Source organism: Cynocephalus volans, chromosome 13 (assembly GCF_027409185.1).
Source record: "Cynocephalus volans isolate mCynVol1 chromosome 13, mCynVol1.pri, whole genome shotgun sequence".
NCBI lineage: Eukaryota > Metazoa > Chordata > Mammalia > Dermoptera > Cynocephalidae > Cynocephalus > Cynocephalus volans.
The window spans coordinates 80,970,172-80,997,747 of NC_084472.1; positions in this window are offsets into that span (position 1 = coordinate 80,970,172).

The window sequence follows — 27,576 nt, forward strand, 5'->3', positions numbered from 1 at the left end:
TCCGTTAAGATAAAATGTATTCTAGTTTCTTATTCTATCACAGTTGCCTAAAATCTTGCAACAATTTTTTCATACTAGAACTATTATTTTTGTATAAATTTTTAATTTTATTAAAGTTTCCAATATAATTATAGATTTCATAATGATAAACACATAAATAGCTTCCAGGATTTTAGCCATACTGTGTGTTGAATGAAACAATTTCTTACTGCAAATATTCTTCCTGGATCCTTCCAGCTGGATATTCTAATTTTTCCTATTATTTTCCAAACATGGTCTAGGATATCTTGAATTTCCTTGAATTCTGGAGTAGTTCCACATATTTAGTCATATGTATTTTAATATTCAGACTATTTATTGATTTTTTTTAAACTTTCTGAATATAACAAATGTAAGTTTTACTTGTTCTTTCTTGTTCACTGATTTTTTAAATAAGCTTTCTGCACCTGTATTATAAATTTACTATTCTTTCTAATCTCTAAATATAGTAAATTAAATATTTAGAAGTTCTCTTCTTTTTCTTGATTATGTCTCTTTTTACTTCAGTGTGCTGTCTTATTGATTTATCTTGGTCATTTTTTATTAATTAATTTATTTATTGTTATTATTTTTACATTCTAAGATATCATTGCAGAGCAGTTGAGGGGAATGGGGAGAAGGATAAGGTGGAAGGAGGAGGAAAGAGGGGTATGATCAAAGCCTATAGCACCCCTCTCATTTCAACAGGGGAGACCAGGAGGCTTCCAGCAATGGCTCGGTTGTCACTGGGCTGGATGCAGATGTCAGAGGGTGTGTGGCTGAGGCCCTCAGTCCCCCACCACACTGGTTTGGGAGCCCAGTGGGCTTCTGGTCCTTCTAGGCTTTATAAGTGTGCTCAGGTGATATTAGACTTTTGCTAGTTAATATCAAAACTTTGTCCCTCATCTGTGGGATTTTGCTTTTTCCTTCAGTTCTGTGTTGGATTATTCACTCTTCCCACCACTTAAACTCTACACTGGAAAAATTTATTGTCCTTTGGTTACTTCTAAAATGGGGGGACTTCCTAAGGGAACCAGCACTTGAGCTCTGTGGTTGAGCTAAATTGCTGCTTTGCTGTTGATCCCCTGGGGAAAGCTTTTTGTGCAGCTCAGGTTTTAATTGTTGACCTTGTAAGCACTTCCAGGTCTTATGAGGTCCTGTACACCTGGGTTGTATGGAAACTCTGGTCTGGGCCTGAGTCTTTTCAGCAAACTGCACCCCCTGCATTTCTATATTCCTGACCAGTCTCCTCTGAGTGGTCCTGTGCTGACTGGGAGGCAGATCAGCTGTCCTTGCTGTGCTCCAGTGTTCCCCTAGTGGGCCTATCTTCCCCACTTCTCACACTCCAAACACTTCCCATGGGATGGGCCATACGCTGGTCCCTTGTGATGTTTCACCAGCCTCTGAGTGGCTTCTTTTTTCAGTTGACTGTGGCCCATCACTCCTATATGGGTCCATGGGAACCCTGCTAGTAGTCTTGAAAAAGGCCCTTTTCTCCCCTGCTGCCTCCAAGCAACTTCATCCAAAGGGCACAGCTGTGGCTTTTGTCAGCTCTTGTTCTGGATGCTTACCAGCTCCATCCTTAAAGAAGCCAGGGCTCAAAATGGTGGGAGTGATCCTTTCTTTCTTTCTTCGTGGCATCTCCTGCATTCATGAGCTCCACAGGTCTCTCCTCCTCTTCACCTGAACTCTAGCATCCCCAGCCGGCCATTGTTGCTTTTAAATAGTTGTAAAATGGTTGATTTGTGGGAGAGAGTGACACTGGAGACTGTCTATTCCGCCACGTTGACCAGAAGCCTAAATTATTTTCAATATTTAAAATTTATTCTCATTATATATTTGCCACTGATGTTACCAACTTAGTTGTATATGTGTTCGTTTCTTTTTCAAACCTATTTTCCTCTTTGGACAGAATGAATTCTCAAGATTGACTTATATATGTGACATAGGTAAAGAAATAAAGCAAAGTTTTTTATCACTTTTTCAATACATTTATTTTATGACTTCTTTTATATTTCTGTCCTGCCTTGGTAGTATATCAAACATTTTCATAATTTCTTTTTAGTTTTTAGTAATTCTTTTGTGTTTCTTCTTATATGCCATATGAAGAAACAGTCAAAGTCTTACAATATTGGCAGAACTTACATTGACAAACTGTTCCAGGAATAACAATTAAAAATTACAGGACATTGATATACCAAAAAAAGAAAAATTGCTTGAAGGCATTTAATAAAGAACAAAAGCAGGCTAAAACTGGAAAGAATTTGACACTAAAATCAGAAATCAGCACTGGATAATATTAGCATTGATCTTAGGCCATTCCCCATTCAAAGTGAAAGTTGCAGTCTTTTTGGCTCAAGGAAACATAGAATGAATTTAAAGGCAGTCAGACAGCTAGAAAGTAAGGGGTAGGAGGAAATATTAGAAATGGAGGGCTACCAAAATGAAAGCTCTAAAATCTATGTATAAAATTGTCCAAAAGCTATAAGTGACACCTTAGCCATATCTGCACAGAGAAGACTGCAAAGTTCTAAGTGAAAACAGCAGCAATGCTGCAAGAACTGAACAGATACTTCAGCTGCTGCCCAAAACAGGGACAAACTTTAGAGTTTAAGTCCAACCAAGATAACTTTCTGCTAAGACAAAAAATAAACAAATAAAAAATACTACACCCTTCAGAGAAAGAGAACAGAACATAGAATATTTACAGTGTATAAACTCTGATGTTTATTATAGAATCAAAGATTACTAGGTAGCCAAAGAAAAAGAAATATGTAAATATGGTCCAAGGAAAGACAACAGACCACAAGATGGCTCTTATATTGGAGGTCACATACAAGAATGTCAAAATAACTCTAGGGCTTAAAATATAATCATACTAAATGAACAGATGGGGATCTCAGCAGAACTACAGAAACAATTCTAAAACTAAAAAATAAAATATATGAAATGAGAAATGTACTGGATAGACTAAATAGCAAATTTCAGACAGCAGAATAAAGTGTCAGTGAATCTAATAATAGGTCAGTAGAAATTGCCCATCTAAAGACAAAGAAAAAAAAGAACTACAAGAAAGCAGTCTAATATACAGATGAGTGGAATCCTAGAAAGAAAGAGACTGAACATAATTTTGAAGAAATAATGGATGAAAATTTTACAAAATTGTTGCAAGTATAGTCATGCATTGCTTAATGGCAAGGCTATGTTCTGTGAAATGGATCCTTAGGCAATTTCTTCATTGTGTGAACATCACAGAGTGTACCTATACAAACCTAGATGGCATAGCCTACTACACACCTAAGCTGTACTGTATAGCCACTATAATCTTATGGGATCACCCAAAGGTGTGGTCCTTTATTGACCAAAACGTTGTTATGCGGCACATGACCATAATTATGAGGAGCCTGGCAAACTCCAAGCAATATAAATGCAAAGGAAACTACACCTAGGCACATTATAATCAAACCACTGAAAACGAAAGAGAAAAACTTAAAAGAAGAAAAGAAAATAACTTAGTAAATCCAATTTAGACTTGTAGTGAAAAAGAATTTTACAGAGAAAGTGATATTTTAACTGTCACCCTAAAATCAATGTGTTTAATTACTGTGAGTAATTTGTTTCATCATATTATTTAAGCTTATGCACTTAAATCATTTTTTAAAGACAAATATTTTGAAGAGAAACATCTTGCTTAGGCTACTTTTTTATTTAGACCCCATTATTTCTTAATGAATTGCTAACTAAAACAAGATATTTTTTGTTACTTAAAAAAGTCAATGTAGTGACAACGGTACTTTTTATAATGAATAAAATAAAGAGTAAAAAATTTTTTTTTGAAATATCTTTTTATTGTAGCAATTAAAGTTGGGCATATGAAACACCAAAGTTTTAGCCATAGAAAAGAGATAAATTACATCAAAACAATGGAGATTCAGAGACAATGAAACAATATCTTTTAAGTTTTAATCTCTCTCTACTTTCTCATTCTTTGCAAATTCTATTTATTATATTTTGTTCCATTTTGCATATCATTATCTCCCTTCTAACCCATGTGAACTCACTTTTTTTAAATATTAGCTTAAGTATTTGTTATAAATCTTTCCTGACTTTATAGTGTTAGAATTACCTTTCTCTCTGCTAACATAACATGTATTCATATCTCAATTATAACTGTAAACTCAATGTGTTTCTTTTAAATCCTTTTCTTCTCACAAGTGTGTGAGCTCTTGGATGGCAGGTGACATAACTTACTCATTTTTTGTATGCTCTCCTAGTACATGGCTGGCCGTCATAAATGCTTAACACATTGATTCAAACATTCAACTGAAGTGCAAGATGCTACATAGTTAGAAATGAGCAAAATATGTGCCCATGACATCAGTTTGGAATCTCCTGGAGAAATAGATATTAAATAAGTAAAACAAAATTAATGATAATATCACAAATTGATACAAATGAAATAAATTGTGACACACACACAAAAGATACAGAGAAAGAAGAAAAGAAAATAACTTAGTTAACTCAATTTAGACTTGGAATGGAGAATAGTTTTACAGAGAAAGTAATATTTTAACTGTCACCTTAAAATCAATGTGTTTAATTACTGAGAATAATTTGTTTTGTCATATTATTTAAGTTTGTGTATTTAAACTGATTTTTTAGTGGTTTTTAAATATTTTGAAAAGGAACGTCTTGCTTAGGTTATTATTTTCTTTTGTTCTTTCAAACTTATTATTTCATAATGAATTGATAACAAAGGCAAGATACTTTTTGTTACTTAAAAAAGTCAATGCAATGACAATGGTGCTTTTTATAATGATTAAAATAGTAAAATAAGTTTTCATTTTTTGAAAAATCTTTTTATTGTAACAGTTAAAATTGGGTATATAAAACAGCAACAGTTTAGCCAAATGAATGTCCATGATGAATTGAGCACAATAGCAACTTAATTTCTTCATATATTAGTGGCACAAATGTTAACATTATACAGGACAGGAAGACAGTAAAAAACAAAACTAATCATTTGAGGAGATAATATTAGAGAAGTTTTGAGAGAAAATTAATTGAGCGCCTCATCCTTTATAGTCACTAAATAAATGTTATACAAACAAACTTCACAGTTTCTAGAGCAAATATGACTTTGTTGCCATGTTTATAAATAGATAACATTAAGAGTAGAGTTGGTGGTGTGGTCTGAATGTTTTTCCCTTCCAAAGCTCATGGAAACTAAATTTCCAATACAGCATTTGAAAGGTGGGGCCTTTAAGAGATGATTTTATCATGAGAACTATGCTTTCACTAATGGACTAGTCCATTCATGGATTAATGGGTCAATGGTTTAATGGTTTATCAGGGAGTGGCTCTGGTGGCTTTATAAGGAGAGCACTCTTCTCAGCCCTTCTAAGTGAAAACCTCTGCTGCCCGAGGAATCTGTAGAGAGTTCCCAAGAAGAAGGTCCTCAGCAGATGTGCTCTCCAGACCGTGGACTTCCCAACTTCCGGAACTGTAAGAAATAAATTATGTTTCCTTATACGTTACTCAGTTTCAGGTATTCTGTTATCAGTTACAGAAAACAGATTATTAGAGTTGGGAAGAAACTAAATCATAAACAGAGAAGAATAAACATGGGAATAATCTAAGTCAGCACTTCTGTTTTCAGGGTCATTGGGAATTTAGATCACCTAAACATATTGAATAAGAAATCTCTGAAATTATCTAAACACATTGAATAAGATATTTAAAGGATCTTTTTCAATGAATCAATAAACCAGCAGGAAATTAAGGAATACTTAAAGCAGGAATTGAATGCAAGTGGAACTATCCTTAATAATGCAATAAATGGAATTATAAATGCACCACAGTTTTCTGTGTTTGTAGGACACAAAGTTAAAACTGTAATTAAACAGCAGATATTTCTGTGTATGAATATTCATGTTTTATTCATGCCAGGTATTGGATTGAATCTTAGCAGATCTGACACATTTGGTCCTGAGAACATCTGTCAGTGCTGGATGAAATGGCATGCAATACTGTGCTAACCCAGCAAATGGCCTTAGAAAATAAGTGTCCAAATGACAAAATGCACACATATTCATGAAGAATGCAATGTATTTAGTGTAAGAGTAATCTTTTTACATAATTATATAGCTCAGTGAAACACAGCAATTTAAAAAGCACAATTCACGTAAAGATAGGGCACACTGAAAGGTCAGTAGCAGCTTCATTTGGAAAAATCATTAACTTGATACACACTGTGATCTTTTGTTATAGCTTGCTACAATAAGCCATAATCCTATTCAACTCTGTTAACGAAAGACAGCTCATTTTCTTCATACTCCTATTAATTTTTACACAAATCATGTAGAACATACAATTGACATAATTAATTTATCTCAAATTGATATTTTTTTAGCTCAATGATCAAAATGTTATGAGGTCCCAGTTAGCCTATTCCAATGCAAAAGTTTGCATAATATCATATTTTATACAATATTTCCAAAAAGAGACTTATTACTTAAACAAGATTGGTTCTAAGACCAAGTTATTTTGAGATCGCTCAAAAATGTCATGAAGAGTCCATATAATTCAACAAGTTTATGTTTACCTGGGATGCATGTAAATCAAATGAAAATGTGTCAGATCAACATCTTGTCAAATAGACAAGAAAGAATATTCACTGTTATTTTAAAAAACTAAAAAATGTAGTTACTACATTTTTAAGTTTGAGATTTACAAAAATTAGTGCTTTTAAATTATAGAAATTTCATAATAATTATACCACCTACTGCTAATTTTGATCCATTTTGAGTCAAAATGAAGTTTTTCACATTTATCACAAAGAGATTGTGTGGAGTTAGTCAAAACAATCAGTACAGTTTGCACATGGTATGATCCTATATATAGAACAGCCAAAAAAAACTCTTAAAGATGATAAATAATTTCAGCAAAGTTGCAGGATACAAAATCAACATGCAAAAATCAGTAGCATTTTTATACTTCAACAATGAACTAGCAGAAAAAGAAATCAAGAAAGCTAACCCATTTATAATAGTCACCAAAAATAAAAAATAAAATATTTAGAAATAAAGTTAACCAAGGATGGGAAAAATCTCTATGATGAGAACTGCAAATCACTGTTGAGAGAAATTAAAGAGGACAAAAGAAAATGGAAAGATATCACATGCTCTTGGATTGGAAGAATTAACATTGTGAAAATGTCCATACTACCCAAAGTGATCTACAGGTTCAACACAAACCCCATCAAAATTCCAATGGCATTCTTCTCAGAAATGGAAAAAGCAATTCTTAAATTCATATATAATAACAGAAGACCACAATAGCCAAAGCAATCCCAAACAAAAAACATAAAGCTGGAGGCATGACACTACCTGACTTTAAACTATACTACAAAGCTACAGTAAACAAAACAGCATAGTACTAGCATTAAAACAGACACAAAGACCAGTGGAACAGAATGGAGAATCAAGAAATCAGACCATACACCTACAACTATCTGATCTTTGACATAGGCACCAGGAATACACACCAGGGAAGAGACTGCCACTTCAGTAAATGGTGCTGGGAAAATTGCACATCCATATGTAGAAGAATGAAACTGACCTGTACTTCTTGCCATATACCAAAATCAAATCAAAATGGATTAAAGAATTAAATATACATCTTGAAACAATAAAACTCAGTTAAAAAACATAGGGAAAATATTTCAGGAAGTAGGACTTGGCATAGACTTCATGAATACAACCCAGAAAGCACAGGCAACCAAGGAAAAATAAACAAATGCGATTATATCAAACTAAAAACCTTCTGCACAGTAAAAGAAACAATTAACAGAGTGAAAAGAAAACCAACAGAGTGGGAGAAAATATTTGTAAAATATACATCTGACAAAGGATTAATATCCAGAATATACAAGGCACTCAAACAACTGAACAGCAAAAAAAAGTAACCCAATTAAAAAATGGACAAAGGAGCTGAATAGGCACATGTTGAAGGCACATGTTTATTGCAGCACTATTTACCATAGCCGAGAGTTGGGACCAGCCCAAATCATTAGATGAGTGGATAAGGAAATGTGGTATATCTACACAATGGGATACTACTCTGCTGTAAAAAAGAATGAAATGCTGCCATTCACAACAACATGGATGGACTTAGAGAAAATTATGTTAAGCAAAATAAGCCAAACACAGCAAGAGATATACCGCATGCTCTCCCTTACATGTGGGAGCTAATAAAAATAAGTAAATAAATATACAAACAAATAAATGGAGGGGGAAAGACACCACAATCACAATAATTCCTTGAACTTGTTAAGATAAGTGAGCAGATATGATTTTGATGTGGGGGGGAGGAGGAATTGGTAAAGGGACATGAAAATCAACTACATTGTATATTGATACATTAAACTAAACTAACCAAATAAATAAGTAAATATTCCTTGTCCTAATAAGGTGACAAAAACAGAATGTAAGGTGATTACTTGTTATAAGTTTTGTTTTTAAAACTAATAAAAATAAAGTTAGCTTGAAAAAGAATACTAAAAAATGTAGTTTCCATTACTACATTTTTAAGTCTGAGAGATTTACAAAAAATGGTGTTTTCAAATTATAGAAATTTCATAATAATTATACTACATACCACTAATTTTGATCCATTTTATGAGCCAAAATTAAATTTTTGACATTTATATCAATGAGATCATATGGAGTTAGTCAAAATAATCAGTACAATGTAGCAAATGAAGAGGTAAATAAAATAAATTATCCAGACATATCACTGATGCATTGAAGCTGTCTGGCACCTACTCAGCAGATGGTTTGTATCTCTTGCCAACTCTGTGTTTAGTGTTTTCAGTTTGGTACCTTAAAATCAAAATTGGCAAATGCTACAAATCATATCTATCCCTCCCCTTAACAGACAGCCAGTTCATAGCAATCAAATATGGAGCTATGAAATATATGGGAGGAAAGGAAAGGCTCCATAAAGGGATGACAAAGAGTTAATTAATAAATATCTTTATGGATTTTATGATGTTTAAGATGTTTGCTTTTTAAAATTTATAATTGGTTTATTTTTTGCTCTCATTTGAATGAAATACTAATATTTGTACCTAAGTTTACGTTCATGATATTATTTCTTTTTCTTAAAAAGATCAAAAACTGTATAAACATCAGGCCCCTCAAAGCTGAGATTCACTCTTGCAAATATCTAAGGAACATTTAATGTTAATCATACCTTTCATATATTTTAATTTTTAGTATTTTTAAACAAAATCACACAAAGCAATTACGGGGATTTAAAATTGGAGATACAATTCATTTATGAATTGGAAACTCTAAATTAAAAATGTTCAATTCCGAGACCTACAGAGTTCATGAAGACAGGAGAAACCACGATGAGAGAAAGAAAAAGCTGCTCAGAGCTTTTTGGGCTGCAGATGCTTTAAGGCTAGAACTACTGAGCACATGGAGCAGGAGCCGGCAGAAGCCACATCTGTGCCCTTCAGATGGAGTTACTTGGAAGTGGCAGGGGAGAAGAGGGCCTTGGTGGCCCCCAGGAGAGCAAGACCACTAATAGGGTTCGCATGGACCCATGCAAGAGTGAAGAGCCAGAGCAGCTGAAAAAGAGGAGCCATTCAGAGGCCAGTGAGTCATTGCAAGGGACTGGCACAAGGCCCACCCCATGGGGAGTGTTTGCAACACCAGCAGTGGGGGAGACAGGCCCACTGGAAGAACACTGGGACACAGCAAGGACAGCTGATCTGCCCCCCAATCAGTACAGGACCACTCAGAGGAGACTGGTCAGGAATATAGAATTGCATGGGGTGCAGTTTGATGAAAAAACTCAGGCCCAGATCAGAGTTTCTACACAACTCAGGTGCACTGGGTCTCTGGAGAGCTGGAAGTACCTATAAGGTCAACCATTAAACCCTCAGCTGCACAAAAAGCCTTCCCTAGGAAACAGCAGCAAAGCAGCAATTTAACCCAACCACAGAGCTCAAGGACTGGTTCCCACAGGAAGCTCCCCCATTTTAGAAGTAAGCAGTCTTGATCCGCTGGAGCTGGGACACACTCTTCTCTCCTGTCCATGGACATCAGAGCTCGAGACTGTTCAGCTTTTGGGTTCCAGGACTTATCCCAAGGACACCATCACCTTCCCTGGTTTTGAGGCCTTTGGACTTGGACTGAGCCACGCTACCAGCATCCAGTTTATAAATGGCCTACTGTGGGACTTTTCTTCATAGTCACGGCTGATTGTTCCCACTGATTTTATCTCTCCTTTGGGAACACAACTTCGTGGTCTGCCGGAGGCCATTTGACCTTGGATCCTTGGCACCTGGTGCTGAAACTGGGGTGGTCACTATTACCTTCCAAAGTGCTCTGGAGAATTTACAACAGGGAACTTCTCTTGCCACTGAGGCCACATTCAGCTCCCTAGTAGAAGGTGGGGGTAATACTAGTTTCATAGAATGAGCTGAAAATATTCTTTCCTCTTCTTTTGTGGAAGAGTTTGTGAAGAATTGTTGCTAACTTATCTTCAAATATTTACTAGAATTCACGTGAAGCCATCTGGGCTTGGATTTTTTTACAGAAATACAAAGCCACGGGGTTTCAAGATGGCAGTGGTTGCGGCGGTTGGCGCGGAGTAGCTGAGGTGGAAAAGGTGGCCACTGGGCCTCAGGCAGCTGGGAAACTTGTGGACCTTCCTCTTGCCATCTCTTAAGGGAGGACCGCTGCTGCTGGCCGGTCGTGGGGGCTGACCGCCACTTTGCCCCCGGCAGGAGATGCTGCCACATTTACAGGCAACAGCTTTGAAGTGTAGAGCAGGAAAAGAACTGTTTCTAAGCTGCAAAAGCGAGTCTCTAAACAGGGAACACGGCGCCAGGGCTACTGTGGATGCAGACAGGATCCCGGAGGCCGGGGCCGCGCTGAAGGTGGCCAGTGGCCCTATTCAGGATTCGAGGTTTCAGGCTGGCATAAAAGAAGATTCCTGGGAGTGCCCGAGCCGCGCCGCGGGACCGACTGAACAGCCCGAGGCGGCAGCGGCCAAGAACGGGGAGGGCGACAAACCAGAGGCAGAGAGTGAACGCCCGCCCGACCAGGCATAGCTATGTGAGTGACCCCTGCCCAGCTCTGTTCGGGGGGCTGACGCCCACCTGGCTCACACCTGCATCACAGGTTCACTCACCGCCCTGGGGCTGCCTCCATTTTCCCAGGTGCTGGCAGCTCCGCCCGGCTCGGCCCCTCACTGAGCCTTCCCACTTGCCTGCCCCGGCGCGGGGCTTTCCGGAGCCTGCGGGCCGGCCTCCCCTCCCACTCCCTCCATGGTTCTCTGGTGGGTCTGGTGGCGTGGGGCGTCCCCGGCCAGTGTCGGGGGGGGGAAGGAAGTACGGGTGGGCCGACTGTCACTCCACCACACCCTGGACTCCGGCCCCCAGTAAACTTCCTGTTACTGGGAGGCAGATGCCAACTCTGCAGCCACCAGTTCGGAAAAAAGCCTAACCAATTTCTGGTTGGGAATAGTGTGGTAGGAGAGTTCCCAGGTCCGCTTGAACCTGCCGGAGAGCAGGCTGCAGGTGGGCGCTAGATTCGGTCCATGCCAGGGGGATACAAAGGTGAACAAGTCCCGAGAAAGATCTACACAGTGCTACAAAGGCACCCAGAGTGACCGGTCGTCTGTGCCTAGCAGAAACCTGGTAGACTTCCTGGGTGAGGCGGTGCCGAGCAGGGTCTTGAAGGCCCAGCTGATAGACGAGGGTTGCAGAAGACATGTCCCAGCCCAGCACAGTGTGCACAGAGTGGGGAGACGTGTGGCCAGGGAGGCAGAGACTCGACAGAAACCCACACCCTGTGGGGTCGCCACTGCACGATCCAACAGCCCAGACCAGAGCACACGGAACAGGGAGAAGTCCTGCACAGGAAGTGAAAACTCAACAGAGATCACACACCCTGTGGTACATGATCCACCAGCCGAGCAGAGTCCAAGCTGACCAGAAAGGTGGCTCCCCGGAGAGGCCCAAGACCCGAGACAACCACACACACAAGGCACTAGAGGCCAACTGAGCAGTCACAAAGGTAGCCACACGAAATTGGCAACCACATCAACATCTTAGTTAGCCATTAGTCTCAAACTGGTGGACTGGGAAACCCCCTGCCACAATGAATGAACATAAAAAAAAAGATACCAGAAATACAAAAAATCAAGAAAGTACACCACCAAAAGTTAATAAATCTCAAACTCTAGATCCTATAGAACAAGAAGCCCTTGAAATGACTGACAAGGAATTTCGAGTGATAATTCTAAGGAAACTGAATAAGATACAAGAAAACTCAGCTAGACAACATGATGAAATGAGGAAAAGCATACAGGATCTGAAAGAGGAAATGGACAAGGAAATCAATGATCTGAAAAAAAATGTAGCAGAACTTGCTGAACTGAAGAAGTTATTCAGCGAAATAAAAAACACAACGGAGAGTTTAACCAGCAGGCTTGTCGAAGTTGAAGAGAGAACCTCTGAACTTGAAGATGGGCTGTTTGAAATAACACAAGCAGACAAAAAGAAAGAAAAAAGAATCAAAGACATTGAAGAAAATCTGAGAGAGATATCAGACAACCCTAAGCGCTCAAATATCCGAGTCATGGGTATTCCAGAAGGGGTGGAAAATGGAGATTCCATTGAAAACACATTCAACAAAATAGTGGCAGAAAACTTCCCAGGTATAGGAAAAATCACAGATGTTCAGATCCAGGAAGCTCAACGATCTCCAAACGTATTCAACCCAAAAAGTCCTTCTCCAAGACATGTTATAGTCAAATTGGCAAAACTCAAAGACAAAGAGAGAATCTTAAAAGCTGCAAGAGAGAAGCGTCAAATCACCTATAAGGGAGCCCCAATCAGGCTAACATCAGACTTTTCATCACAAATCCTAAAAGCTAGAAAGGAATGGGATGATATATTCAAAATACTAAAAGACAAAGATTGCCAGCCAAGAATACTCTACCCTGCAAGGCTATCCTTCTGAAATGAGGGGCAAATAGTATATTTCTTGGACAAACAAAAACTGCGGTGGTTCACTACCACACGACCACCCTTACAAGAAATCCTCAAGGGAGTACTGGGTTTGGTTCCTGAAAAATAACTACCACTGCCATAAAAATCCAAGAAAAATCAAAACCCACTAGTATAATAAAAATGGCATTCGTGAAGAGAAAACAAGCAAACAAAAATGCTATCTACAACCTAAGTAACCAACAAACACAGAAACCAAACAGTAAATCAGAAAGCAAGGAACAAAAGACACCTAAGACAACCAAACAACCAATAAAATGCTAGGAATAAATCAACACCTTCAATAACAACTCTTAATGTAAAAGGCTTAAATTCCCCAATCAAAAGACACAGACTGGCTGACTGGATCAAAAAGGAGGACCCAACTATATGCTGCCTACAAGAGACCCACCTCACCCATAAAGATTCACACAGACTAAGAGTGAAAGGATGGAAAAAGATTTACCATGCAAACAGAAAAGAAAAACGAGCTGGAGTAGCTATTCTTATATCTGACAAAATAGACTTTAAACTAAAAACCATAGAAAGAGACAATGAGGGACACTACTTAATGATAAAAGGACTGATCCATCAAGAAGACATAACAATCATAAATATGTATGCACCCAATGTTGTAGCAGCCAGATTTATAAAACAAACTCTATTAGACCTAAAGAAGGAAATAGACACTAATACCATAATAGCAGGGGACCTGAACACTCCACTGTCAATATTAGACAGATCATCTAGGCAAAGAATCAGTAGAGAAACACAGATCTAAACAAGACTCTAGACCAATTGGAATTGGAAGATATCTACAGAACATTCCATCCAACAACCTCAGATTATTCATTCTTCTCATCAGCACATGGATCATTCTCCAGGATAGATCACATATTAGGTCACAAATCAAGTCTCAATAAATTCAAAAAAATTGGAATTATCCCATGTATTTTCTCAGACCACAATGGATTAAAACTAGAAATTGATAACAAATGAAACTCTGGAAACTATACAAACACATGGAAATTAAACAGCATTCTACTTAATGACATATGGGTCCAAGAAGAAATCAAGCAGGAAATCAAAAAATTTCTTGAAACTAATGAAAACAATGATACATCATACCAAAACCTGTGGGATACTGCAAAAGCAGTATTGAGGGGGAAATTTATTGCATTAAACGCTCACTTCAGAAGAATGGAAAGATGGCAAGTGAACAACCTAACACTTCACCTTACAGAACTAGAAAAACAAGAACAATCCAAACCTAAAGTTAGCAGACGGAAAGAAATCATTAAGATCAGAGCAGAACTGAATGAAATTGAAAACCAAAAACCAATTCAAAAGATCAACGAATCAAAAAGTTGGTTTTTTGAAAAGATAAATAAAATTGACAAACCATTAGCATGGCTAACAAAAAAAAAGAAGAGAGAAGACTCAAATAACAAAAATTAGAAATGAAAAAGGCGATATTACAACTGATTCATCTGAAATACAAGGAATCATTCGAGACTACTATAAACAACTATACGCCAACAAATTTGAAAATCTGGAGGAAATGGATAAATTTCTGGACACACACAAGCTCCCAAAACTGAACCATGAAGATGTAGAAAATTTGAACAGACCAATAACAGTAAAGGAGATTGAAGCTGTTATCAGAAGGCTCCCAACAAAGAAAAGCCCAGGACCAGATGGATTCACAGCAGAATTTTACCAAACATTCAAAGAGGAATTGACACCGATTCTTTACAAACTATTCCAAAAGATTGAAACGGGCGCAAATCTCCCAAACTCATTCTATGAAGCAAACATCATCCTGATACCAAAACCAGGTAAAGATATAACCAAAAAAGAAAACTACAGGCCCATATCCTTGATGAATATAGATGCAAAAATCCTCACTAAAATACTAACATACAGAATACAGCAACACATATGAAAAATTATTCATCACGATCAAGTGGGATTCATCCCAGGGATGCAAGGTTGGTTCAACATACGCAAATCAATAAATGTGATACACCATATTAATAAACTCAAACACAAGGACCACATGATCATCTCTATAGATGCTGAAAAAGCATTTGATAAAGTTCAGCACTCATTCATGACAAAGACCCTCTATAAGTTAGGTATAGAGGGAAAGTATCTCAACATAATTAAAGCCATATATGCCAAACCCACTGCCAATATCATCCTGAATGAGGAAAAGCTGAAAGCTTTTCCTTTAAGAACAGGAACTAGACAAGGATGCCCACTCTCACCACTCCTATTCAACATAGTGGTGGAAGTACTAGCCAGAGCAATCAGAGACGAGAAGGAAATAAAGGGCATCCAGATTGGAAAAGATGAAGTCAATCTGTCCCTGTTTGCAGATGACATGATCCTATATATCGAACAGCTTAAAACCTCTACAAAAAATCTGCTGGAATTGATAAATGATTTCAGCACAGTAGCAGGATACAAAATCAACACACAAAAATCAGTAGCATTTCTTTTCTCCAATAGTGAACATGCAGAACGACAAATCAAGAAAGCCTGCCCATTTACAATAGCCACCAAAAAAATAAAATACTTAGGAATTGAGTTAACCAAGGAGGTGAAAAATCTCTATAATGAGAACTACAAACCACTGCTGAGAGCAATTAGAGAGGATACAAGAAGATGGAAAGATATCCCATGCTCTTGGATTGGAAGAATCAACATAGTGAACATGTCCATACTACCCAAAGTGATATACAAATTCAATGCAATCCCCATCAAAATTCCAAAGACATTTTTCTCAGAAATGGAAAAAACTATCCAGACATTTATATGGAACAATAAAAGACCACGCATAGCCAAAGCAATGCTGAGCAAAAAAAATAAAGCTGGAGGCATAACACTACCTGACTTTAAGCTATATTACAAAGCTATAATAACCAAAACAGTATGGTACTGGCATAAAAACAGACACACTGACCAATGGAATAGAATAGAGAATCCAGAAAACAACCCACACACTTACTGCCATCTGATCTTTGACAAAGGCACCAAGCCTATTCACTGGGGAAGGGACTGCCTCTTCAGCAAATGGTGCTGGGATAACTGGATATCCATATGCAGGAGAATGAAACTAGATCCATACCTCTCATCGTATACTAAAATGAACTCAAAATGGATTAAGTATTTAAATATACACCCTGAAACAATAAAACTTCTTAAAGAAAACATAGGAGAAACACTTCAGGAAATAGGACTGGACACAGACTTCATGAATACGACCCCAAAAGCACGGGCAACCAAAGGAAAAATAAACAAATGGGATTATATCAAACTAAAAAGCTTCTGCACAGCAAAAGAAACAATTAACAGAGTTAAAAGACAACCAACAGAGTGGGAGAAAATATTTGCAAAATATACATCTGACAAAGGATTAATATCCAGAATATATAAGGAACTCAAACAATTTTACAAGAAAAAAACAAGCAACCCAATTAAAAAATGGGCAAAAGAGCTAAGTAGGCATTTCTCTAAGGAAGATATACAAATGGCCAACAGACATATGAAAAAATGCTCAACATCACTCAGCATCTGGGAAATGCAAATTAAAACCACACTGAGATACCTTCTAACCCCAGTTAGGATGGCTAAAATCCAAAAGACTCTGAACGATAAATGCTGGCAAGGTTGCGGAGAAAAAGGAACTCTCATACATTGTTGGTGGGACTGCAAAATGGTGCAGCCTCTATGGAAAATGGTATGGAGGTTCCTCAAACAATTGCAGATAGATCTACCATCCGACCCAGCTATCCCACTTCTGGGAATATACCCAGAGGAATGGAAATCATCAAGTCGAAGGTATACCTGTTCCCCAATGTTCATCGCAGCACTCTTTACAATAGACAAGAGTTGGAACCAGCTGAAATGTCCATCATCAGATGAGTGGATACGGAAAATGTGGTACATCTACACAATGGAATACTACTCAGCTATAAAAACGAATGAAATACTGCCATTTGCAACAACATGGATGGACCTTGAGAGAATCATATTAAGTGAAACGAGTCAGGCACAGAAAGAGAAATACCACATGTTCTCACTTATTGGTGGGAGCTAAAAATTAATATATAAATTCACACACACACACACACACACACAAAACCGGGGGGGGGGGAGAAGATATAACAACCACAATTACTTGAAGTTGATACGACAAGCAAACAGAAAGGACATTTTTGGGAAGGAGGTGGGGAGGGAGAAGGGAGGGAGGTTTTGGTGATGGGGAGCAATAATCAGCCACAATGTATATCAACAAAATAAAATTTAAAAAAAAAAAGAAATACAAAGACAAAAAAATTAATAATAATAAAAAAAAGAAGTAAGCAAAGGACAAAGAATTAGTTCTGGCCCTGGCACACCACCAGCGCCTTGGGACCTGCCATGGGACATGAGGTTGGAGCCGGGCACCAGACCCTCCTCCCACAACCAGGCACACTGTGCCAGTGCCTCGGGGACCACCTGGGAACCCAATGAATGGAGCCAGGGGCCAGACACTCCCCACAACCAGTCACACTGCCAGTGCCAAGGAGCATGCCAAAAACATCACCTCCATGTGGGTGGCCCAGTACAGCCACCACAATAACCATGGCTGCCACAAAAGCTGCTAGATGCCACAACCACCATGCAGATGGTCTGCCAGCCACTGGAGTGCATTGACACAAGGAGAGTCACCAGCAGAGGTAAAGAAAAGAAGAGGATGTCTCTCTCCACAAAGCCCATGTCAGAGTGACAGAAGAAGCATCTGCTCTGTGATAATTTTGGGGGACCTGTTCATACCTCTCAGCATTGGACATATCATCTAGGCAACAAATCAGCAGAGTAACCATTATTCTCTCAGAAGGAGAGAAGAAATCTAGGGTAATTAGAGGGGTGGGGGAGGGAGAGGGGGATGGGGAGAGATTGGACAAGGGATATAAAGAATAATTATGATTTGTAACAATATAGATGCTAGTAATATTGATTTGCTCAACATATCTCAATGTTGAACCCCCCAAATATGTATAATCAATTTTGACTCAATAATATTTTTTAAAATGTTCAATTCTTCCCAGATTGATTCAATGAAATTTGAATAATACAGATTCAGTGCAATTTCAATGAAAAAAAAATTAATATAATTCCAGTAACAATTCAGCTGACCTGTTTAGAAGCTTACTGAGTAGGTTCAAAAAGGTAACACATAAAAGCCAAAAATGAGTAACACATACTTAAAGCTGAAGAACATATTGGAGGAAATTGTCCTCAATTCAATATTAAGACAATATGAACTTAATATGTTAATTAAGACAGTGGTGCTGGCATAAAGATAGTACATAGATCAATGAAATCAAATAAGAAGGCCAGAGAATATGTCAGAATTAGCACATTAAATTATTGGAGAAAGGATAAGAGTTTTCAATAACTGCTGCTAGGATATTCTGTTATCCAGGTGAGGAAAAGTACCCATAATATCACCAGACTCAAAAATCAAGTCCAATTATATACCAAACATCACCATATGCAAAAGTAAATTCCAAGTACATTAATGAAAGAGAAAAAAATCAATACAATCTTAGAAGAAAATTAGGAGGTCAGCTTTATGACATCAGGGCAGAGAAGGGTAACAAACAACACATAGCACATAATACATAGCACAAACTACAAAGCCAAATATTGATACATTCTAATACATTAAAATTCTGTTATGAAGAGATTTCATAAACACAGTAAAAAAATACATAAGCCACATATTAAGAGAAATTTGCAAAACACTCAGTAAAATGGACCAAAAACTGGCATTTTTTTTTTTTTTGCAAATAAGGAACTACAAATTTTCATAATAAAATATTAAAATTTGGGGAAAAAAAACAAGACTCAGTGAGATATGGGGCAATGGAAATTCTCATTCTTTACTGGTGCAAGTGCATATTTGCACAAAGTTTTTGGAAAACAGTATGTGGTGTTACCTACTAATACCAGATATATATTTACCCCAACTTAGTTCCCGTCACCTTTGCGTAGAAATCTGTCTTGGCTGCCTTTTGCAGTGGTGCTTCATTAACTTCATTCACATAACAGTTCAGATCATAAATTCTCATTGTCCACGTCATGAATGCTAGTTGAGTTGACTGAAGACAAACTAGTATTACAATTTTCATCTTAAATTCATTAAAAAAAAAAAAATACTGACTCTACTTTGGAGTACTTAAATGCCTCAGAGTTAGACCATTTCTGAGCTCAGAGTTTAGGAGGTTTAAAGAAAGGAAAATCAGCACTAATACATAGTAGGAACATAAAAAGAACCGTAGAATTTATAAAGAGGCCAGATGATGCATGTTCTAAAAGTGGAAGTAAGCAGAAAACTGTTTTACTGATGTGGGCCAACGTCAGTGAAATGTGCTACAGCTGTGAATTTACTAAAACACATGGATTATTCTTGCACGGAAAAATTTTTAGCTCCTTTGGATTTGATCAACCCATATACAACATTTTTTTAAGTGTACCAATTTAGGTTGGGGTAAAAATCAATTAACCAAATAATTTTTATTTTTAAGTAGGTACTTTAAAAGTCAGAATTCAATCAATATAGCATTTTTATCTCAAAAAAATTGATTATACTTACTACCTTCCAGATATTGGAATTAAATTTTTAAAAAGATGCAAAATAAAATCTCTTCCAATTTGAATGATCAGTGCCCGCCAAAGTTCTGCTCTTCCCCCTCCACTCTCTTTCCCTTTTCTGGGTTGTCATGCTTCAAGAGAACAACATCAAAAACTAAGAACTATAATTCATTTCTTTTTTCCCCCTCACCCTGCACATCCAATTTCTCAGAAGATATCACCTAAATATTTCTCAAAAAAAATTTTTTTTCAGTTCCAACATTGACAAAACCTTCCCTGAACTATTGAAATCAGCTATGAATTTGTCTGCCTGCATCTGGTTTTGCTCCCATTAATTTCATGCTAAACATTGCCACCGAACTGATCTCTTCAAATGCAGTAACAATTTTATTCCTGTGTTTAAAATGCTTGTCTGGCTCTTCATGATTAACAGCACAAAGTGTGAGTTCTTCATCATCCATCCATGATGTGTTCCTGCTTATACTTCCAGACTCATCTCAAGCTATCTCTGCCTCAAAATTTACACATTGGTATTTCCACAAATTTTTCTCTTTTCTCTCAATCACCATGCTTCACATTCTTCAAAACGGGCTCAGATGCCCCTCTACTAGGAAGTTTTTCCTGCCCGGCTTATCTCTCCAAGCTGCCCCCACACCCCCTTCTGGAAGTGTTACATAATTCTGTTCCCATCCTGCTTTCACAGGTGTCATCAGGTACAAGTGAGAAGAGCTGACATTCGATATTGTTAAATATTATCAATTTTGCCTTAAGTATTTCCCAATAACTATTAAACCACTTACTATTCATTGCCTCAAGAAAGAAATATTAGAGCAGAGAAAAGGCTTGTGAGTTCTAAAATTCAGGTGTAGACTCTGAAGGGACTCAGGAGATAAAAAATAAATACATAACCCTCTGAATCAGAGGAGATAATACTGTCAGCAGAGAGATAATAGCAGCAAAAAAAAAAAAAAAAAAAAAAGAGCTTAAATGCTGATACACTCAAACTCAAATCTGTCAAGCCCATAGGGGAAAGATACAAAAGAATATCCAAACAACTTTGTATCTATTTACAAATGGGGTCTGTGCCCCCTACCCCAGGTAGAGTCATAAGAAATGTTAAGACTTCAAAACATAAGTAACAAAACATTGAAAAGGCACTGTGGCAACAAGCATCAACCACTTACCAGTGTCCAAAGGAGAGAATGGACATCTCAGCCAATGCCAGTGAGGTCTGAAATTGATGGATCCTGACAAACTCCACCACCAGAGTTGCCTGGAATCATATGCAAACCTGGGCAAAGAGGCATGTGATATCAAATGGGGACTTTAAATATGAAAGAGATGTCGAAAATTAAAGTTGCATTTGTGTGAACACAACTTGTGAATTGAAATTTATACCTTAGGAAGACCAGACTTTAGAGTGACAGAGTAGTGGGCTGGAGTTTCAGGTGCTTTTGCCAATGTTGAATACATTCAGAAGGACTTCTGGAATGCTGCCTGCCCTGTATTCATAAAGCAGTTGTTGATAACTTGTACTAATTTTTTCTTGTAAGAGCTTTGTTTTCCATACTGCCACAAAACAATTTAGGAATGGTAATCTGAAAAGTGAAAAATTATAAATTGTTGGTATTTTAAAATTAAAAATGAAATTGAAGCTCTTAGAAATATTGTCTGGACACATTTATTTTACCTGATTTTGTAGAATGCCTTATTATATAAATTTGGCCATTATTTCTACTAGGTTGTTTTAAAATAACATAATATATATCTTATCTTAATAAAATATTTTTAAAAATAACATTATATATAACATAATAAAATAGCAACATATAACATATTATATATTCAAGGAATTTGCTTTCTTAGGTGGGACAGGTACCTTTCCCCAAAGTGGCTTCATTATTATTTTCCTTTACTTTGACATTATAGAGGTTTTTACTTTTATTTTTTATCATGATGAATATAAAATTTTGTACAACAAATTCATGAGTTACTTTATTTGAGATTTCTTGGTTCCATAGCATAATTTAAAAATGCTTTCTCATATAAAAATATTAAATGTATAAAATCTTAATCTATACTTCTTGAACTTACATGATTACTTGAACGTATTCTGGTGTAAGGAATTAAGTTTAAACCCAGCTTCCAACTTTCCCACTACTTTAGTGTCAGGATATGTTTTACTAGCAGATCGTGTTCACTCATCTTCTCTCGTAGTCCCTTCCTTCCAACCCCCCATGGCTACATACTTATATTTATTCTTCAGATGGACTTTAGAATAATTTTGGGAAGTTTCAAACCCCACTCTGAAAAAAATTCTTGGTATTCTTACTGGATTTAAATCTCATCTATAAACCACTTAAAAAGTTTTATATTTTCAAACTACGAACTCTTCAAGAATGAGATATTTTCTTCAATTTATTCAAGTCTTCTCTCAAGACCCTGAGTTTATTTCAAAAGTTTTATTCACTTATATGTCATACATATTTTTTGTTACACTCATTGGTAGGAATTTTATTGTTCATATTCTTAATGTGAGAATAGCATTTACTTTCTTTTATTTCCTTACTAGCTTTGTACTGGTAATGCTTTCACACGGGTATATTAATGATGTAACCAGCTATATTAATTAATTATATTTCCAAGCTTTTCTATTTTTCAGTACATTCTCTTAGAATTTGAGGTGTTCTCTTACATAACTTGCTGTTAATTATATTTTTTTCTGTGGGTTTTCATTATTTATATCACTCATTTTATTATCTTTTCTTATATTTCCAGGACAGTATTAAGTAATTGTTGGAATAGTAAGTAAAATCTAGAATTAGCTTCAGATATAGAATTGTTTGTGGCAGCAAGACAGAGGGGCACCAAAATGAGATTTCTGTTCATCTTTCCTCTGGATCATGGACACCCTCACCAGTTCTTAATTTTCTTATTTCCTCTGTTTTTGCTATCTCTGAAGTCCTTGCTTCTTGTGAGACACGGAAACTGAAATTTACCACGGCTCTCCCACCTGCTTTTTTGCAGAGAAAAGCAAACTTTATAAACCCTGAAATTCTTTGTCCAAATTAAGTGCTATTCACCTATAGCGGTGGACTGTGGCTGACATTTTGCATCTGTTGCTGCTCTGCCAACTGACTGCTACCCCATATCCCTATCCTAGATTCTCCCTCTAGATTTCTGTTATCTCTAGGAGTTTCCAGAAATGTGTTCACTCATTTTCTCCCACTAGACTGTTTCAGAAGGAATTGGAGAGGAGCAGTCAGTACTTGATGGAAAATTCTTTGTGCGGATGACAATTTTCAAAGAATATGGAATGAACTTGTACCCTTTCTTTCATTTGTGTTCTGCTTGCTCCTACTTATTTTTGTCCAGCTTATTGAATTTGGGGCAAGGAACCTGATTGGTATGTTTTATGCAAGCGTATTCCACCAGAGGATTAGGTTTTTGTTTAGGGAAGATCGCTAACTCTTAAGAAGAAGACGGTTGACCAGGAAACGAGTCAAAAGACTTATTGTCACAGACCAGTTTAGAGATAATGGAGCAGATGTTGAGAAAAAAGCTACATGAAGGCTCATCAAGACTATATAGTGCAAAATACATGCATTTCTGATTCGGATACTAAATACAAGTCATAGTACACAAAGTGCTATCACAAAACTATTAATGGTTTTACACAAAAATCCTATGAAGTAGTAAATCGTATTTCTGATTTTTAAATGGTGACCCTAATCTTCCAAAAAACTAAATAATTAATTTATGTCTCCATATGCTCATAAGTTGTACAGCATTTTAAGCTCATGACCCCAAATAAAGTACAGTATATTTTATAATATTTGAACTTATTATTGGGTACAGTATTCTCTTCAATTAATTATTTTGGCCGTAATCTTTCTTAAATATTAAAAATAAAAAACATTTTATTGCATTAGATTTTCTTTTGTTCCCATTATTACTCTAGACCTAACGCAAGGCGTGAGGTATTCAGCAATTTTTAAACTATGTAACCAAGATATGGTTTCCTAGCAACTGACATTGCCTAAAAGATTTCTTCCTTTGTTCAAAATGTTTGCAGTCTACAAATGTTTTCTCTCGTATTTTACCTTCTTTTACATTTATTTTTCAGCAAACTTTTATTTTGAGAAGTCCATTATTAGAATGTCTGCAAACTTTAAGACTAAAGGTGATCAAATCTGTATACAGCTTTGCAGGAGGTAATGTACAAAATGAATTGGAAATTTACATTTCAAAAGAAAATATTGTTTGATTAAGGTGGAGGCAAATTTCTTGCATGAAAAATCTGTAAGCAGTGCTAAGTAGAAAAGAGTACGCATGTCCTCTACGAAAAAGATGAACACTGAGGAAATGGCAAAATAAATAACAGACAGCAGGAAAGTACCAGAGCACAGGCCATTAGAAGAAGAGATTTTAGATGACAGACTATAAAATCCAATCACAGCTCTGCTGATTATTAACTTGTGTGTCTTTTAGCAGATGATGCAATCTTCCTCCACTTTAGTTTTCTTATCTGTAAAATGCTTACTAGTCGTTCTTTACGGCTGCTCAGCATTCAAATCCTCTTCTAAGCTTGATAAAATTTCCCACCGTTTGAGTCTTGGTGAAAGACAAAGCCCCGTTCCTCAATGGGAAGCTTAAAGTGGGACATTGCCCTGCCTCCTTTGATGCTAAAGAGGGGCACCTGCTCCAGACTAAGGACCTCAGATCGTTGTCTCTGGGAGTGGCAGCGATTACGACAAATCTGTGTTTCTCCGGCAGCAGTGTTGAAAGCATCGGCAGTGCAAGTCACACAAGCACTGTGGTAGGTGGCAGCGGTCGTTTTCTCACTGCACCAGTTATCTGGTGTTATCATAAAATGTAAACACGAATAAGCTTTTCACCTATGTATGTATCCTCCAAGACTGGATTTCTAGCTGTTTGGGGAATCCTGTTAGCTGTCTACCGTCATTCTGATACATTTGTTTTTTGCTTAAGTCAACTAAAGTCTACTTTCAGGTGCTTGCAACAAACGATTCAAAATTGTTTATTATATAGCACCATTGTGAATACTGAATAAGATAATGCAGGTTATGTAATATAGCACCATTGTAAATACTGAATAAGATAACCCAGGTTATGTGCTCAATAATTATTAATATCATTATTAATTAATACGGTATTATTTTTGGCCCTTTAAGGGCTATTTTCCAGAAAATAAAAATGCCACTCTTATGTTAGGCCACTTCAACCCCCATTCTTGCAAAGGTTTATGACAAAAGGGAAAAACCAAAGAGTAAGGGAAAAAAGCATGTAGGTAAAGTGACAAGAAAATAAACAGTGGAGGGAGATGGAGGTTAATTAAAATCTGCTCTTTTCACTTTCTGAAGCAAGGGCTTTTAATCTTTTTGAATCTTAGTTTGCCATCTGCTAACTATGTATAAATAATTCCTAACTTTAAGATTGTTGTGCAGGTGATAAAAATATACTTAAAACATTTAGCGTAGTGCCAGACTCGGATAATGAAGCTAATAAACAGTAGCTATTGTTTTACTAGAAATTTGTGTTAGTCCCTTCCCTTATTCAGTTCGCGCAATGCACAAACACTTTGCAGCACATATAAGGAGCTGTGAGAGTTTCTACTAGGTACTATTTCTTTCAATTACTTTTTATTGACATGTTTATAAAAAACCAGGAAGTTTACTATGCCATGAGATGCAGCAGGATATTGCAAAGTCTTTTATAATACTGTGTGTATATATATATATTTTTTTAATCATGTGAAACTTGGAAATAATGAAAATGACTGCAAGCACTTTCCATGTCACTTGGGAAATTTGTTTGAGAAACTAACTCAGGGGTTATTGAATTATATTGAAGAAAGCATCTATGTGTGTCTTTTCTATAAACTATTTGAGTAGAGTTCGGATATTGTGAAGTTATGTGTTGTCTTGCATTTGTTCTGACAAGCAAAAAAGGCAAATCCAAAGGTAACTATTTTATTGCCATGTAGGGCACTAACCAGTTTGTATTTTATTAGCAAATTCCTTTCATCAACCTTTTGACTATGTAAGTTTCCATTCTTGAATTCTGCTTAGAAGGTTTTATCATCTTATTGATAACCCTCATCAATTTTTGAGTGAATTAAAATTGTTGGCATTTGTTCATTCTATATTTGCATGAGAATCATGTTTTTAAGTTTTTGAAAAATGTGTTTTGGCATATTAAACAATCTATCTTAGCAAACATAGTTTAGCAAACAGAATCTGATAATGCCAGACCATACTAGAAACGGCAGCTCTTTATGTTACCCAAGTGTTTCAAAATTTCTTAAAAACAAAACAAAACAAAACACTCTGGTGATAATAGATGAAGCTAATTCTTACAATAACCAGGCAATTTCTTTAATGAATAGTGAAAATTTATTTATTAAATGGTTTCCACAATGAATCTCTAAATCACTAGTGTGCTGTAAGATTTGGGTAACTAGCAACCTCTGAAACTTAAGATTCTTTATTTATTTTTTAAGTTTATTTATTTATTTATTTATTTTAATTTTATTTTGTCGATATACATTGTGGTTGATTATTGTTGCCCCTTACCAAAACCTCCCTCCCTCCTCCTTCTCCTCCCTCCCCCACAACAATGTCCTTTCTGTTTGCTTGTCGTATCAACTTCAAGTAATTGTGGTTGTTATATCTTCTTCTCCTCCCCACCGGTTGTTTTTTTTTTGTGTGTGTGTGAATTTATATATTAATTTTTAGCTCCCACCAATAAGTGAGAACATGTGGTATTTCTCTTTCTGTGCCTGACTCGTTTCACTTAATATAATTCTCTCAAAGTCCATCCATGTTGTTGCAAATGGCAGTATTTCATTCGTTTTTATAGCTGAGTAGTATTCCATTGTGTAGATGTACCACATTTTCCGTATCCACTCATCCAATGATGGACATTTCGGCTGGTTCCAACTCTTGTCTATTGTAAAGAGTGCTGCGATGAACATTGGGGAACAGGTATACCTTTGACTTGATGATTTCCATTCCTCTGGGTATATTCTCAGCAGTGGGATAGGTGGGTCATATGGCAGATCTATGTGCAATTGTTTGAGGAACCTCCATACCATTTTCCATAGAGGCTGCACCATTTTGCAGTCCCACCAACAATGTATGAGAGTTCCTTTTTCTCCGCAACCTTGCCAGCATTTATCGTTCATAGTCTTTTGGATTTTAGCCATCCTAACTGGGGTTAGAAGGTATCTCAGTGTGGTTTTAATTTGCATTTCCCAGATGCTGAGTGATGTTGAGCATTTTTTCATATGTCTGTTGGCCATTTGTATATCTTCCTTAGAGAAATGCCTACTTAGCTCTTTTGCCCATTTTTTAATTGGGTTGCTTGTTTTTTTCTTGTAAAGTTGTTTGAGTTCCTTATATATTCTGGATATTAATCCTTTGTCAGATGTATATTTTGCAAATATTTTCTCCCACTCTGTTGGTTGTCCTTTAACTCTGTTAATTGTTTCTTTTGCTGTGCAGAAGCTTTTTAGTTTGATATAATCCCATTTGTTTATTTTTCCTTTGGTTGCCTGTGCTTTTGGGGTCGTATTCATGAAGTCTGTGTCCAGTCCTATTTCCTGAAGTGTTTCTCCTATGTTTTCTTTAAGAAGTTTTATTGTTTCAGGGTGTATATTTAAATCCTTAATCCATTTTGAGTTGATTTTAGTATATGGTGAGAGGTATGGGTCTAGTTTCATTTGAAACTTTAGATTCTTTAAAATAAAGATGTTAAACTAGATAATCTGCAATTCCTCTTCTGTAGAAAAACTATATTGTTAAATATAATTGTTGTTA